The sequence below is a fragment of the Lygodium microphyllum genome, chromosome 20 (assembly GCF_053477565.2).
Source record: "Lygodium microphyllum isolate KBCC chromosome 20, Lygodium_microphyllum_v1.1.10, whole genome shotgun sequence".
Taxonomy (NCBI): domain Eukaryota; kingdom Viridiplantae; phylum Streptophyta; class Polypodiopsida; order Schizaeales; family Lygodiaceae; genus Lygodium; species Lygodium microphyllum.
The window spans coordinates 130,394,340-130,410,359 of NC_141154.1; positions in this window are offsets into that span (position 1 = coordinate 130,394,340).

The window sequence follows — 16,020 nt, forward strand, 5'->3', positions numbered from 1 at the left end:
ATGACGACATTGGTACTACTTCGGATACTTTGCTAGGTATGCCAACTCCCCATTCCTTATTAACAATGAAATGTTTTGTGCATGGTAAAGAAAAGATTATTTTACATAATGATGGGAGCACACATGACTTTATTTCTACAAAATTAGTCAAAGAATTGAATTTACATACTGTTTCTACACATTATCGCATCAAGGCTGCATTCCTAGGTACAAGATATAATGGAACACAAGAGGTACATAATTTAGAAATTAAAATTGGTGATTATACTGAACGAAGAAATTTCTTAGGTGTACCTTTACAGTCTAGTGACATTATCTTAGGAATGCCCTGGAGTCATCAATACAATCCTGATATAGATTATTCTACGCATTCAATTAAATTTTATTTTCAAGGAAAACAAATCACACTGCATGGTATGCATGCTTCCAATAATTCTCATGCTTACTCATACTCAAGCTAAACATGCATTACGTAAAAGTAGCAAATCCTATTTAATATGGGTGAATGAAATTCAAGCTAAAGAAAAACAAATGCATCCTAGGCATACACAATTTCTTGCCCAATTTCAAGATTGTTTTGCTGCTAATTTACCACCTGGATTACCACCTTCACGTCCTAAAGATCATAAGATAGATTTAATTCCTGGAACACAACCACCATGTAAAGCACCATATAGACATAACCAAATTGAACAGAAAGAAATTCAAAACCAAATAGAAGAATTGCTTAATAGAGGATTAATTAGACCTAGTAGTTCTCCATTTGGTGCACCTGTCTTATTAGTGAAAAAGAAAAATAATACCTATTTCATGTGCTTTGATTATCGTGCCCTAAATAAGATTACTGTTAAGAATAGATATCTGATTCCTAGGGTAGATGATCTTATGGATAAACTACAAGGATCTGCCATATTCAGTAAGATAGATCTTAAATCCGGATATCATCAAGTAAGATTGGACAAATCTGATATATTCAAAATTGCATTTAGAACACAATTTGAACACTATGAATTTCTGGTTATGCCTTTTGGTTTAACTAATGCACCAGCTACATTCAGTCGTATGATGAATCGCATATTTCTGAAACATCAGCATTGTGTCATAGTTTTCTTTGATGACATATTAGTTTTCAGTAAAAATGAGAATGAGCATTATGAACATTTGTCTTTAGTTTTTAAGTTGTTAAAAGACAATCAATTATATGCTAACCCCAAAAAGAGTGAAAATTTTCAAATAAAAATTAAATATCTAGGACATATTATTTCATCAGAAGGTATTAAAGTCGACCCTAAAAAGATATAAGCAATTTTAAATTGGCCCATACCCAAAAATGTGCATGAATTACGTTATTTTCTAGGTCTTGCTAGCTTTTACAGAAAATTTGTGAGGAATTTCTCATTACTTGCATTATCTTTGACAAAACTCTTAAAAAATGGTATTGTGTATAATTGGTCTGACAATCAACAAAAGTCCTTTGAATTATTGAAACATGCTTTAACTCATGCTCCTGTATTACAATTACCTGACTTCAATAGACCATTCTTCTTAGTAGTTACTGATGCTAGTGGATCTAAAATAAGAGCAGTCCTTATGCAAGATTCTCATCCCATAGCTTACTCTAGCTGCAAACTCAAACCATCTGAACTTAAATATTCTACCTATAACAAGGAATTGTTAGCCATAGTACAAGCCTTACGTCAATGGAAACATTACTTAATGGGATTTGAATTCATGATCAAAACTGATGAACAAAGCATTAGACATCTCCTTAGTCAACCACAAATATTTGACAAACACATTAAATGGGCCGTTTTTGTTCAAAGTTTTCATCCCGTTATCCAATATCAACCTGGAAAAGAGAATGTTGTTGCTGATGCTTTGAGTAGAAGACTGACAATTCAAAATATTTCTGTCATATCATTTGATTTCCTTATTCCTATGAAAGATACTTATCATCAGGATCCTAATTTTCAAGCTGATTGGAATAAACTAGTTGTAAATAATTGGATTCCTATTGATTCATTGTCTTACACTAATGGACTTATGTTTTATGAAAAAAGATTATGTGTGACAGTTCCATTTCGATCATTTGTTTTTCATGAAATTCATTGTCCTCCATATCAAGGTCATAGAGGAATTATATCTACTTTGTGTACATTGATTGAAGATTTTTATTGGCCATATATGGACACTGATGTATCTAATTTTGTATTTGAATGCTTAATTTATCAACGAGTTAAAAGACACCATGGCAAACAATATGGTTTACTAATGCCATTATCTATTCCATCACGACGGGAACAGATTTCAATGGATTTTATCACTGGTCTACCTAACACTAAAGCTAACCATGATATGATTTGGACTATTGTAGACAGGTTTAGAAAACAAGCATATTTTATTCCATGCAAGAAAACTTTAACTGCATCTCAAGCTGCTCAATTGTTTTTTAAAACTGTTTTCACTAATCATGGTTTACCAAAAGTCATTATTTCTGATCGTGATTCTAGATTCTGTAATAATTTTTGGATTACTTTGTTTGCTAGCTTAGGAACAAAGATTGATTTTTCATCTGCATTTCATCCTGAAACAAATGGTCAAACAGAAGCTACTAACAATACTATTTTAGATCTTTTGCGTACTTACATCATTTCAAAACCACATACATGGGATACATATCTACATTTACTTCAGTTTGCATATAATAACACACCACATACAGCTACAAAGAAAGCACCATTTGAAGTTATTTATGGATATAGATTGCCTACACCTGTTATATCATTATCAAACAAAATTCAAACTACTAATGATATTGCTAACATGCATGCTACTATTTTTTATGAAGTTAAAGATATGATTTCCAAAGCCCAGCAATCATATACAAAACAAGCAAACAAGAAACAACAGGCAATGAATTTTAAAGTTGATGATTATGTTTGGTTACGAATTGAAAAACGAAGATTACAAAGTGTAGATAAACACCCAGTTGTCAAATTAGCACCTAGATTTAATGGACCATTTAAGATCATACACAAAATCAATGACAATGCATTTAAACTAGAATTACCACAACATTGAAAAATCCACAACACCTTCCATATCAGTTTATTACGACCTTTTAGAGGCCAACTACTTATACACCCTGTCTATGAAAACCCTCCTTTGCTAGATGATGAAACTAAAATCCTTGAGCTTGAAACTATTTTAGATACTGACTTTATGACCACTAGAACTGGCCGTAGAAATTCTAGATATTTGGTCAAGTTTAAAAATCATCCTGTTGAAGAGGTCCAATGGATGCACGCTAGAGACCTAAATGCTTTCCCCACACTGTTAGCTCCACATTGAGGTAATAGCAATTGAGGACAATTGCTATCCCTGATGCCAGGAGGCATATTTCACGGTGGATTCCGTGCCACGGTGGATTTCGTAAGGTTTTATGGTGGATTCTGTAAACTTTGATGACCGGGGCTCATATACAAAGTGGATTCTTTGTGCGAGAAGTTGATGGGGATGCCTGTCCTTTTCGGGCGTTTCATTAATTTAGTGTGTACATGGGTGATTCCATAGTGGGTGATTCTGCAAAATGCATATTAAATTAATAAACGTTTATGAGTTTAGAGTGCGCACTCGTAATAAATTAAGGTTAGGATTTATTTCTAACTAGTTGATTTATTTATGTAGTTGAAGACTGCTAGGTATTCACTTTTGTCGGTTTAATTGTATTATTTTACTAACGATTGTGAATGCTTCAGTTGATGTGTAGAGAAAGCAGCAGTGGCGGAGGAAAGCATTGGAGGATAGCGAGTATTCGATTTATGGATTATATTTTGATGGGCGCATACTTTAGGCATGGCACCTATATTTTGTCACGCCTATTTATTGAGGCGTCGGATATTTATTAATATTTTGTATGTGCATGGGCGCATGATTATTTTATTTCTATTTGGATATTGTATGGGCGTGCGAGACTCTTTGGGCACCGTCCATTAGCTTTATTCCTATTTTGTGTTAAAGCAAACCCAAAAGCTAAAAACTTGCTATTTTGTAATTTGGGCTATTATTTGAGCTTGAAGATGAATAATACATAAAAATACATGCTTTGTGGAGCGCTCACACAAGGCATGGGGGGAGATTGCACCCAATTGGTCTCTTGCTCTTGTCGTTCATGCTTTTTACCTTGTAATTTGTGCAAAAAGTAGAGTTCTATTGTTCTTAGGGACCTTCCGGCATTCACTACATGAGCGTACAACATCCGATCTATGCGCCAGTGGTATCAGAGCGAAGCTGAGATCAAGAGCTTCCAATCGCTACCCATCTTATGGGAAGGCGGAGCTCTTGGAACGATTGGGCTCTACGGTCAATCTCGTCGCGAATAGTTAATACAGGCAGATTTCTGGCGATCAAGAACCCCTGTTTCCATCATTGGATTGAGAAGGACCAGTTTGCAGAGGCGGAGGACCACTCCTACATCTTCTTCATCAAGTCGTCAAAAACCAGTGAGATAAGCTCCGTAGCTTACAAGCTTAAAAGATTTTATTTTTAGTAAGCTTAGTATTAAAGCTTGATAAGCTTTAAGAAGCTTAAAGCTTCGAAATTGCAACGCGAGATCTCAGAGTATGTCCGAAAATTCCGCCGCGTTCAAAAAACGCCCCCCCCCCCCACGATTTTCGCCGTTGGTTGTCCATTAAGCCCCAAGCTTAATCACTTAAGCTCCTTAATCAATCAAGTCATCACAAACTTCAAGTCACACACCACCAGTCAAGTTCAACAAGTTCTAACAAGTCAAAGTTCTGCAAGTTCCACAAAGCGACTAAGTTTTGCAAGTTTACAAACTCTGCAAGTCACATTAATCTGGTACTCTGCAAGTCAGACAAGTCAACTGGAGTCAAAACTGACTTCTGTCCAAAACTCCTAGAAGGGTTGTTCCTGCGTAGAAACTCCGAACTGCAAAGTTGTTCATTGGAAGACTCTACCCATACGTAGGTTTGCTGAAGCATTTTCAGCATACGAAGAAGGATAAAATGAAGATTTTTCGAAGATTGTGAAAGCCATACCCAACAATACATAAGCCTTGTATTCCCGAACTTGAGCTACGCTCATCCCGCTAACTTGATTTTGAGTGAGAAAGGTCTTTTGAGTTTTGCAGGATGACAGAACCACATATGGATGATCTTATGGCGACCTACCTGAACCTACGATGGAGCAAAAGCTAGACTTAATCATGATGCAATTGGATGAAGAACGAAGGGCCAGGCAAGCATTGCAAGTTCAAATGGCAAATTTACAAAGATCGTCTCTACTGACAAAGAAGAACCTCAATCTGAAGATCTTATCCAATGTACCATCGACGCAACTCTCAAAGCTCAAACCATCCGCAAGGAATCAAAGATAAGTAAAAGAAGTTTCAAATTCCGTAATTTCAATGGCATACGAGAAGGAAAAACTATTCTTGCATTCATTAGTCAGTTTGACAACTACTTTCATGAGGAAACCTATGCAGAAAAAGATAAAATCAAGTGTGTCACTAATCATTTAGTGGATAGACCATCTCTTTGGTGGACTGTAGTACGCAAGAGTATAGATTGTCCTGCCACATGGGAGAATTTTAAGAAGAAGTTCATGCAAAATTTCCTTCCTTCACAATTTCATGAGAAAGTTATAAAGCAATGGGACCTTCTTCAGCAACGGGATCGTGAGCCTATTCCTCAGTACACTGAGTGTTTTTGGAATGCATTACTCTAGCTACGCATGCTTGAAGACGTACCTGAAGTGACACACAAGCGTAAGTATATGTCTGGACTCCTTGGGCATTACTATGCTAAAGTTAACATGTTCAAGCCTGCTACTCTTAAAGACGCCATTTCACTAGCTCACAACACTGAAGACAAGCTGCGAAGTAGAGACAGACGTCCACAACAATTCCAGCCCAATGGTAACTATGGATCTAAGCAATTCAATTCCCATTTTAGAAGATTTAATCCAGGTCGTTTCTCTTCATCATCTTTTCGTAAAAATTGGGCAAAACCACCTGCTTTACCATCCAATGTCAATCAAAACCCTAAGCCTATTCCACAGCCAAATCCTAATGTCCCTAGACTTCCTGCCATTGCAAACAATGTAACCAAAGCCAAACCTATAGTATGCTATAAATGCAACCTACCCATATCAACTACCTTGGAGCAATGGACGATGACGAACATGAAGATATGCTTGATTTTACAGAAGATAAGGATGACACTACTACTCCTTCGGATACTTTACCAGATATGCCAACTCCACATTCTTTATTGACTATGAAATGTTTGGTGCATGGAAAGGAAAAGACTATTTTGCATGATGACGGTAGTACTCATGATTTTATTTTAGCAAAGTTAGTAAAAGAATTAAAGTTACAGACTGTACCTACGCATTATTGCATCAAAGCAACATTCTTAGGCACTAGGTATAATGGTACATAGGAAGTGCATGACTTAGAGATTCAAATTGGTCAATACACTGAAAGAAGAAATTTTCTAGTTGTTCCATTACAGTCGAGTGACATTATTTTAGGTATGCCTTGGCGTCATCAGCATAACCCAGATATAGACTATTCCACACATTCAATGAATATTAATTTTCAAGAAAAACATATTACATTATATGGTATGCATGCATCTAATGTTTTTCCACTGCTTTCGCATACTCAAGCTAAACATGCATTACGCAAGAGTAGTAAATCCTATCTCATTTGGGTGAATGAATTGCAAGTGAAAGAAAATCATATGCATCCTAGGCATAAATAATTTCTTGCACATTTTAAAGACTGTTTTGCCGAAGACCTACCACCTGGTTTACCTCCTTCACGTCCAGAAGACCATAAAATAGATTTGATTCCTGGCATACAACAACCTTACAAAGCACCATATAGGCATAACCAGATAGAGCAAAAAGAATTTCAGAGTCAAGTTGAGGAATTACTAAATAGAGGATTGATTAGACCTAGTAGTTCTCCATTTGGTGCACCTATTCTGTTAGTCAAGAAAAAGAATAATACCTATCGTATGTGCATTGACTCTCGAGCTTTAAATAAGATCACTGTAAAGAATAGGGATCCCATTCCTAGAGTTGATGACCTTATGGACAAACTACAAGGATCTGCTATATTTAGTAAAATAGACCTTAAGTCTGGTTATCATAAGGTGAGACTACATACGTTAGACATATTCAAGACTACATTTCGAACACAGTTTGGTCATTACGAATTTTTAGTGATGCCATTTGGATTGACTAATGCACCTGCTATGTTTAGTAGAATGATGAATCATATATTTTTGAAATATCAGTATTGTGTAATTGTCTTCTTTGATGATATTTTGGTGTTTAGTCAAAATGAGAAAGAACATTATGAGCATTTGTCATTGGTTTTCCAGTTACTAAAAGATAATTAACTGTATGCAAATCCTGAAAAGAGTGAATTTTTTAAAATAGAAATTGAGTATTTAGGTCATATTGTATCATCTGATGGAATTAAAGTTGATCCTAAGAAAATAGATGCAATATTGAATTGGCCTGTACCTAAAAATGTGCATGAGTTACGCTCATTCCTTGGTCTTGCTAGTTTCTATAGGAAGTTTGTACGTAAATTTTGATTACTTGCTTTACCACTGATGACTAAACTTCTGAATAAAGGAATTGTCTATCACAGTGGAAACACTACTTAATGGGTTCAGAATTTATGATTAAGACTGATCAGCAAAGTATTAGACATTTACTTAGTCAACCCCAAATATCTGACAGACATATCAAATGGGCATCCTTTATTCAAAGTTTTCATCCATATCATTCAATACCAACCCGAAAAAGAAAATGTAGTGGCTGATGCATTAAGTAGAAGACCTACCATTCATAATATTTCTGTTATATCTTTTGATTCTTTGATTGCTATGAAAGATACTTATCATCAGGATATTACTTTTCATACTGATTGGAATAAATTAGTTCAAAATAACTTGATTCCTATTGATTCATTGTCATATAATGATGGATTTATGTTTTATGAAAAGAGATTGTGTGTTACAATTCCATTCCGATCTTTTGTTTTGAATGAGATTCATTGTCCCCCATATCAAGGTCATAGAGGTATCATATCTACTTTACGTACATTAATTGAAGATTTTTATTGGCCGCATATGGACACTGATGTATCTAACTTTGTTTCTGAATGTTTGATTTGTCAAAGAGTTAAGAGACATCATGGTAAACAGTATGGATTACTTATGCCTTTGTCTATTCCATCTAAACCTTGGGAACAAATTTCTATGGATTTTATTACTGGTTTACCTAATACTAAATCTAACCATGATATGATTTGGACAGTAGTAGATAGATTTAGTAAACAAGCATATTTCATTCCATGTAAGAAAACTTTAACAACATCACAAGCAGCACAATTGTTTTTGAAAATTGTTTTTACTAACCATGGATTGCCAAAAGTTATTATTTCAGATCGTGATTCTAGATTTTGTAACAACTTTTGGATTACTCTGTTTGCTAACCTAGGCACAAAGATTGATTTCTCATCTGCATTTCATCCTGAAACTAATGGACAAACAGAAGCCACTAATAGCACTATTCTAGATCTCTTACGTGCATATACTAATTCTAAACCTCAGATATGGGACACACATTTGTATTTATTATAGTTTGCATATAATAATACACCACACACATCTACAAAGAAAGCACCGTTTGAAGTGATTTATGGATATAGATTATCTACACCTGTTGCATCTTTGTCAAATAGAATTCAAAGTGCTGATGATATTGCTAGTATGCATAATACTATTTTTGATGAGGTTAAACACATGATTGCCAAAGCCCAGCAATCATATACCAAACAAGCCAATAAGAAAAGACAAGCAATGAATTTCAAAGTTGATGACTATGTTTGGTTGAGAAGAGAAAAATGTAGACTACAAAGTGTAGATAGACACCCAGTTGTGAAATTAGCCCCTAGATTTTATGGACCATTTAGGATCATTTATAAAATAAATGACAATGCATTCAAGTTAGAATTACCACCTCACTGGAAAATTCACAACACATTTCACATTAGTTTATTAAGACCTTTTAGAGGCCAATTACTTGTATACCCTGTTTATGAAAACCCACCTTTGTTAGAGGAAGAGACTGAAATACTTGAACTTGAAGCTATCATAGACACTGACTTTATGACCACTAGAACTAGCCGAAGATATTCTAGATATCTAGTTAAATTTAAGAACCATCCTGTAGAGGAAGCGCAATGGATGCACGCTAGAGACTTAAATGCTTTTCCCACTCTGTTAGCTCCACATTGAGCTAATAGCAATTGATGTCAATTGCTATCCCACCTCGGGGGTATGATGTTAGGAGGCATATTTCACGGTGGATTCCATGCCACGGTGGATTCCGTAAACTTTGATGACCGGGGCTCATACACAAAGTGGATTCTTTGTTCGAGGAGTTGATGGGGACGCTTGTCCTTTTTGGGCGTTTCATTAATTTAGTGTGTACGTGGGTGATTCCATAGCGGGCGATTCCGCAAAATGCATATTAAATTAATAAATATTTATGAGTTTAGAGTGCGCACTCTTAATAAATTAAGATTAGGACTTATTTCTAACCAGTTGATTTATTTATGTAGCTGAAGACTGCTAAGTATTCACTTTTGTCGGTTTAATTGTATTATTTTACTAACGATTGTGAATGCTTCAGTTGATGTGTAGAGATAGCAGTAGTGGCGAAGGAAAGCATTGGAGGATAGCGAGTATTTGATTTATGGATTATATTTTGATGGGCGCATACTTTAGGCATGGTGCCTATATTTTGTCATGCCTGTTTATTGAGGCGTCGGATATTTATTATTATTTTGTATGCGCATGGGCGCATGATTATGTTATTTCTATTTGAATATTGTATTGGGCGTACCAGACTCTTTGGGCACCGTCCATTAGCTTTATTCATATTTTGTGTTAAAGCAAACTCAAAAGCTAAAAGCTTGCTATTTTGTAATTTAGGCTATTATTTGAGCTTGAAGATGAATAATACATAAAAATGCATGCTTTGTGGAGCGCTCACACAAGGCATGGGGGGAGATTGCACCCAATTGGTCTCTTGCTCTTGTCGTTCATACTTTTTACCTTGTAATTTGTGCAAAAAGTAGAGTTCTATTGTTCTTGGGGACCTTCCAGCATTCACTACGTGAGCGTACAGCATCCGATCTGCGCACTAATCCCACCCCGAGGGTATGATGCCAGGAGGTATATTTCACGGTGGATTCCGTAAAATTTTATTACCGAGGCTCATATACAAAGTGGATTCTTTGTGCGAAAAGTCGATGGGGACGCCTATCCTTTTCGGACGTTTTGTTAATTTAATGTGTAAGTGGGTGATTCCATAGCGGGTGATTTCGTAAAATACATATTTAAATTAATAAACATTTATGAGTTTAGAGTGTGCACTCGTAATAAATTAGGCTTAGGATTGATTTCTAACCAATTTATTTTTGTAGCTGAAGACTACTAGGTATTCACTTTTGTCGGTTTAATTGTATTATTTTTCTAACAATTATGAATGCTTCAATTGATGTGTAGAGCAAGTAGCAGTGGCAGTGGGAAGCATTGAAGGATAGCGTGTATTCAAATTATCATCAATTTTTTATGGGCGCGTATCTTAGGCATGGCACCTATATTTTGTCGCACTTATTTATTAAAGCGTTTGATATTTATTATTTTTGTATGCGCATGCACACGATTTAAATATTTGTATTAGACATTGTACTTGGGTACCGCCTGACTTCTTGGGCGCCCAATAGCTTTAATTCTTTAGTGGCACAAAAGAAAACTCAAAAGCAAAAGCGTGCTATTTTATAAATTGGGCTATTATTTGAGCTTGAAGATGAATAATATATAAAATACATGCTTTATGGAGTGCTCACACAAGGCATGGGGGGAGATTGCACCCAATTCGTCTCTTGTTCATGTCGTGCAAGCTTTCTTCATTGGTTTTTGTGTAAAAGATAGAGTTCTTTTGTTCTTGGGGACATTGTCCAAGTAATCAAATGATTGAGATATATTCACAAAAGGACTCAATGAAGCACACTTCACTGTATTGTGCTCAAAACTTAGAGTTGTCTCAAATTCAATCTTTGGGAATGAATCTACTATGACATTGTAGTGTCATTATACATACTCCTTGTAGGCACCATACACTTCACATATGCATTCGTGGGTGTCTCAATATCAAACTGCAACTTATATCCCAATTGTTTGTCCTCTTGCTTGCTATCTTGTTTCTACTCTTGCCCAATCTCTTCGATAACATGCTCAAGAGGTGACTAATTTGCAACTTAGGAGGATCCACACTTCTTCTTGTCACTCTCTTAGATATCTTTACATTATCTTCATCTGTCTTCTATTTCTCTTCCACAAGTATATCCATGTTTTTCCCTTTTGCTAAATATGCATCCAGTGAATATGCATCTACCGGTGATTCCCAACCACTTATGTCACGAATATCTTACCCAGCATGAGACATTTCACTATTAGTAACTTTTCTCTTTTCAGCTACATGCAAAGCATGTGTCCATATTGCAGCCCTCAGACCATTGACCAGACATTCTATCGAACTGTAGACCAAAATTAGAAGCATGTACAATCGCATAAGCATTTTCGATAGCCAAGTCTTCCAATAACTTTTACATACCTCCTTTTCCAACATTCAAAGCAAGAGGTAATCGCATTTCTTGTGCATGGATCTTTCCATGTTTCCAAAAGATGAGCTGTCGTGCCAAGGCCTATTGATAAGCAACACAATCCTTCATTTCATGCTACAAACTATCACACCACATACATCTTTTCCCTAGTTTAGGGCCTGCTACCCATCCACTTTCCTCCTATCCTTTCTCATCCAATTTTGTGGCCTTTAATTGAAGATTCCACATGGCTTTGATCAATTCATCTAATACATATTTCTCTCTAACATTGGGAACAACATGTGTAGCCATAGGATTCAGAAGTGGGTGGCTTATTGGATACATCAATTGTTTTTCTCGTAATAGTAGGCAAGCTAGATACATGCAATCTTTCTCTTCTTCTATGCTTTTTCACCAGTGCAGTAACAGCTTCCTTAACATGTCTCCACTCTATTTTAAGCCATGTCTCTGTATTCTGATCCTCTAACAAATGATCAATCTTCTCTTGAAGCTCACGATCTACTGCTTGTAGAAACAATTCAATTTTCTAACTTGCAAGAGCTTGCTGTTCTACAAGATCTAAGTGCTCAAACCGACTTTCAAATTCTCTTAATAACTTTGTAGCCACAAGATCCTTATTGGGTTGTAGAACCCACTCCTGGAAAGTCTTGCAAGTAATCAAACTGGTGTCTTCAATGTAAAATTCTTCTTCGAGTGTCTTCTTGAAAGCTACCCACTCAGCATCGTGCATGTATGATTTAGTAACTCAGGCTTTCAATTCATGTACAATGACTCGTACAAAATACTAGCTCCATACAAGTTGAGCCACCCCAAAGAACTCCCTCTTTTGAGCATAGGTATGCAAATATATAGATACATTCCTGCCATTAAAGAACTTCATCTCATGCTCTATTACAAGTAGAGCATTTATCACAACAGTTTCTGTTTGAGCAAAAACTTGCATCACTTGTTGTTTTTATATCTATATAAGCATGTTCATATTTTGCACTGATTCTTGCAAAACATCACTAGAAATTGTGTCTGAAGATTTTCTCATCATGTCTTTCCTTTTGACGACCTTTTAGGTCAGGTTTACCAATGTCAAAGGGGTTTTAGTTGAAAGGTCATATCCACCGGGAATCAAAGAGAGAAGGAAGTAGAGAATAGGAGGTAGAAGAGAAGAAAAAAGAATATATAAGAGGTACACAAGATAAAGACAAAGATCAATGAATCAACGCACTAAGTATTGATAGAACCTAAGAAGATGAGTAAATTTCTTGTCTGGGACTAGGAAGCAATCTCCAAGCATTAAATCTCCTAGAACTCCCTGGTAGACAAAAAATGTGCACCATCATTCCATATCTTGAGCATCCATATCTAGAGCAATGGTACCATCAAGATCGAGTGATTTGGTGGAGTAAAGTCTATCAGGTTATTGAGTGGCAAGACAAATCTTTTACATGGGATATTAAGGCCTATTGCCACCATTGTCAATGAATTCTGACTAGCGTTCCTATCAAGTTTGGTGCAGAAGGAGGGATTATACTTGTTATACATCCTCTCTCTTGGCTTGATTTTGATTATCATAAGTACGAGTAAGCAGATTAGTATGGCATGACCTATCATTCAAGACTGGGTCTATACTTTGTATTTTGATGGAGCTTCTAGAGGGCCCACTAAACATGTGAGCATTGATGTGGTCATTGAACATCCCCAACATCAGGTTGTTATGAAGATGGGAGTCTATTCAAGACCTTCTTTTACTAATAATATGGTAGACTATAAGACCTTGATCATGGGGCTGAATGTATCCCAATGTGGTGGTATCTACGATTATTGGTTAAAGGTGACTCATAGTTAGCAATCAATCAGCTGAATGTGACCTGTAGTGTGCGGGATCCCATCCTACCTAATGTAACGTTGTGCAACCTTGGATATGCTGCATATTTTTGAGATGGTGACTTGTCAATTTCCTCGACAATGGAATTGCTTTATAGAATCTTTGGCTAATTATGTGTTCATTAAAGATGTCTTTTTCAATTGTGGTCCAAGGGAGCCTTTGCAATTACCTTCTCACATTAGCCTTGGACTACTTTGGGGTCATCTTGGTGACATCTCATATTTCGGCCACCACTGATGGTTAGTTTGGGTTATGAGTCAGGTTGCAAGCGAGCATCTTCCTACTCTATCATGGATGCATAGGATTGTGAATCATCATATTCATTAGACACCCCTTGTTGTTTATGCAAGGGTTTAGCTACTAACATGATGCACTTAATATAGGGCTTGAGAAGCCCTTATCCTTGGTCGATTTTGTGCTTTTGTAGAGCTATGTCATGAGCAAGGGTTTGTTTCAGCAATACATTGTTGAATGGTAGTAAAGTGGACTATCTCATAAGGTCAAGAGGGCCATTTCAGTTAAGTTCTCATGTTTTACTCCATAAGGCCAAGAGGGCTAGTTTGTTGGTTGTGAACTGTTATATTCCTTTAGGCCAAGAGGGCCATGTGTCCGTTTGGTGTGGGTGTGTTTAATAGTTTTTTGTTTCAATGATTGCATTAGACACGTTTGACGAAGTGTGCCTAGAGGGAGCCTTTTTTATCTTCTTGTGGCCATTCCAGGTGGTGTCATCACCTTTTCAAGTTTTTCCTTAAGCTAATAATGTTATATGTGTATGTGGGGTAATTTTCTTTTCATTTGTGAGGATCGAAAATCAAGACATGAGGTCCTAGGGTTTGATTAGGTATATCTGGGGGAGATTCGAGTAGTTTTCTACCTCTTGTCAAGACATTCTTAGGCATTAAAGACCTATTTTAGAAGGCACTCTTAGTGACTGTGTTCTACTAGTCTGTTAGGCCACTGTTCTAGGAGCCCATGTTAGTGTGAGGCAGTTAAGAGCCTACCAAAAATAAAGAAGAGAAAAAATTGAATATACTTGAAAGACAAAACAATATGCTGGTGTGTAAAAAGAGGTTCTAATCCCTTAAAGAAGAAAGGAAAGAGAAAAGGAAGAAAAATCCTAAGAATAGTTGATTATCACCTTGCTACGAAGGCATGGTAGATTCTTGGGGACAAGTCAGACCGATGCCTTGTTTTCCTAGGGGTAGCAGCTAGCCAAAATAAAGTATAAGGAAGGCTAGAGAAAAAATAAAAGTAAGTGGAAAAGAAAAGGATTAAGTGTCACCTTGCGAGAGCTTGGTAGGTTCTTGGGTATCGATTAGGACCTAAGGCCGATGCACGGTTCTCCTTGGGTCACTCTACACTCAGCTTCCTCCTTTTAACATGCCCAAGTATGGAAAATTTGAAAGACAAATATGTTAAAAGAAAATATATGATGACCAGATTGTAGGAGTCCTCGCCCCAGTATTAGATTCTGGTCCACTTATCCTTAGTTAGGTAGGTAGTTCAGGCCACCACTAGGATGACCTCTTTGATGGTTCTTTCTAGCATGTCCATGTTGGAGTAGTTGGTTAGCGACTCACTCTGGATTTCTATCGAATTATGCTGGGCCTATCCCTTGAGAATTTTTCAAGCCTTGATTTTGTTAGGGGGTAGGTTGAGAGTTGTTCTTGTGCTTTGTTGAGTATCATTTTTCGTGGTGCTTGATGCTTTTTCTAGTTGTTGTTTGTGCAAATCAATTCATGGGATTTGATAGGGCTGAGTCACCCTATCCCATAGTCGCCAATGAGAGAGGATTTTAAAGGCTATTTTTGAAGCCAAAAAAAGCCCGGGAGACCATCAAAGACCAAATTTTCATGAAAAATGAAACACTTGCGGATTGATGAGCTAGAGTTTCCCTAGATGGAGTTCGATGCTAGGAACCCAAGGCATCGATCGGAGTCCATTTGACCCCCTATTTAATCTCCACAATGTTTTGTATTATCAAGCAACTATATGATTTGGAAGCTAGAAAGTGTGTGATGATGGCTAGATTTATAGATTTCGACGTTACAAAGCCAGTCAGGGAGGAGGGGGAGGGAAGGCACCGTTTTCTTTTTTGGCACCCCCAAATCTCCAAATTTTTACCATTTTTGATATGTGCATCATTTGAGAAATCCTCTTGGTAAGCTCCAGCATTTCCTCCCCCTTCATCGCCACATACAAAGATGATCGAAAATGATACTTTATATAAGAAGATATGATTTCAGTCTTTCTCTCTTCTTTCTTCTCTCTCCTCTTGTGATTTGGTCTTCTAGATATCAATCTAAAAGAGAGGGGGAGGGATTGAGAGATGGAAGTTTTTTGTCAAATGATGATGTGGGAGTAGAAAGAGACATGAATCAAGGTTGGAAAAATCATCAAT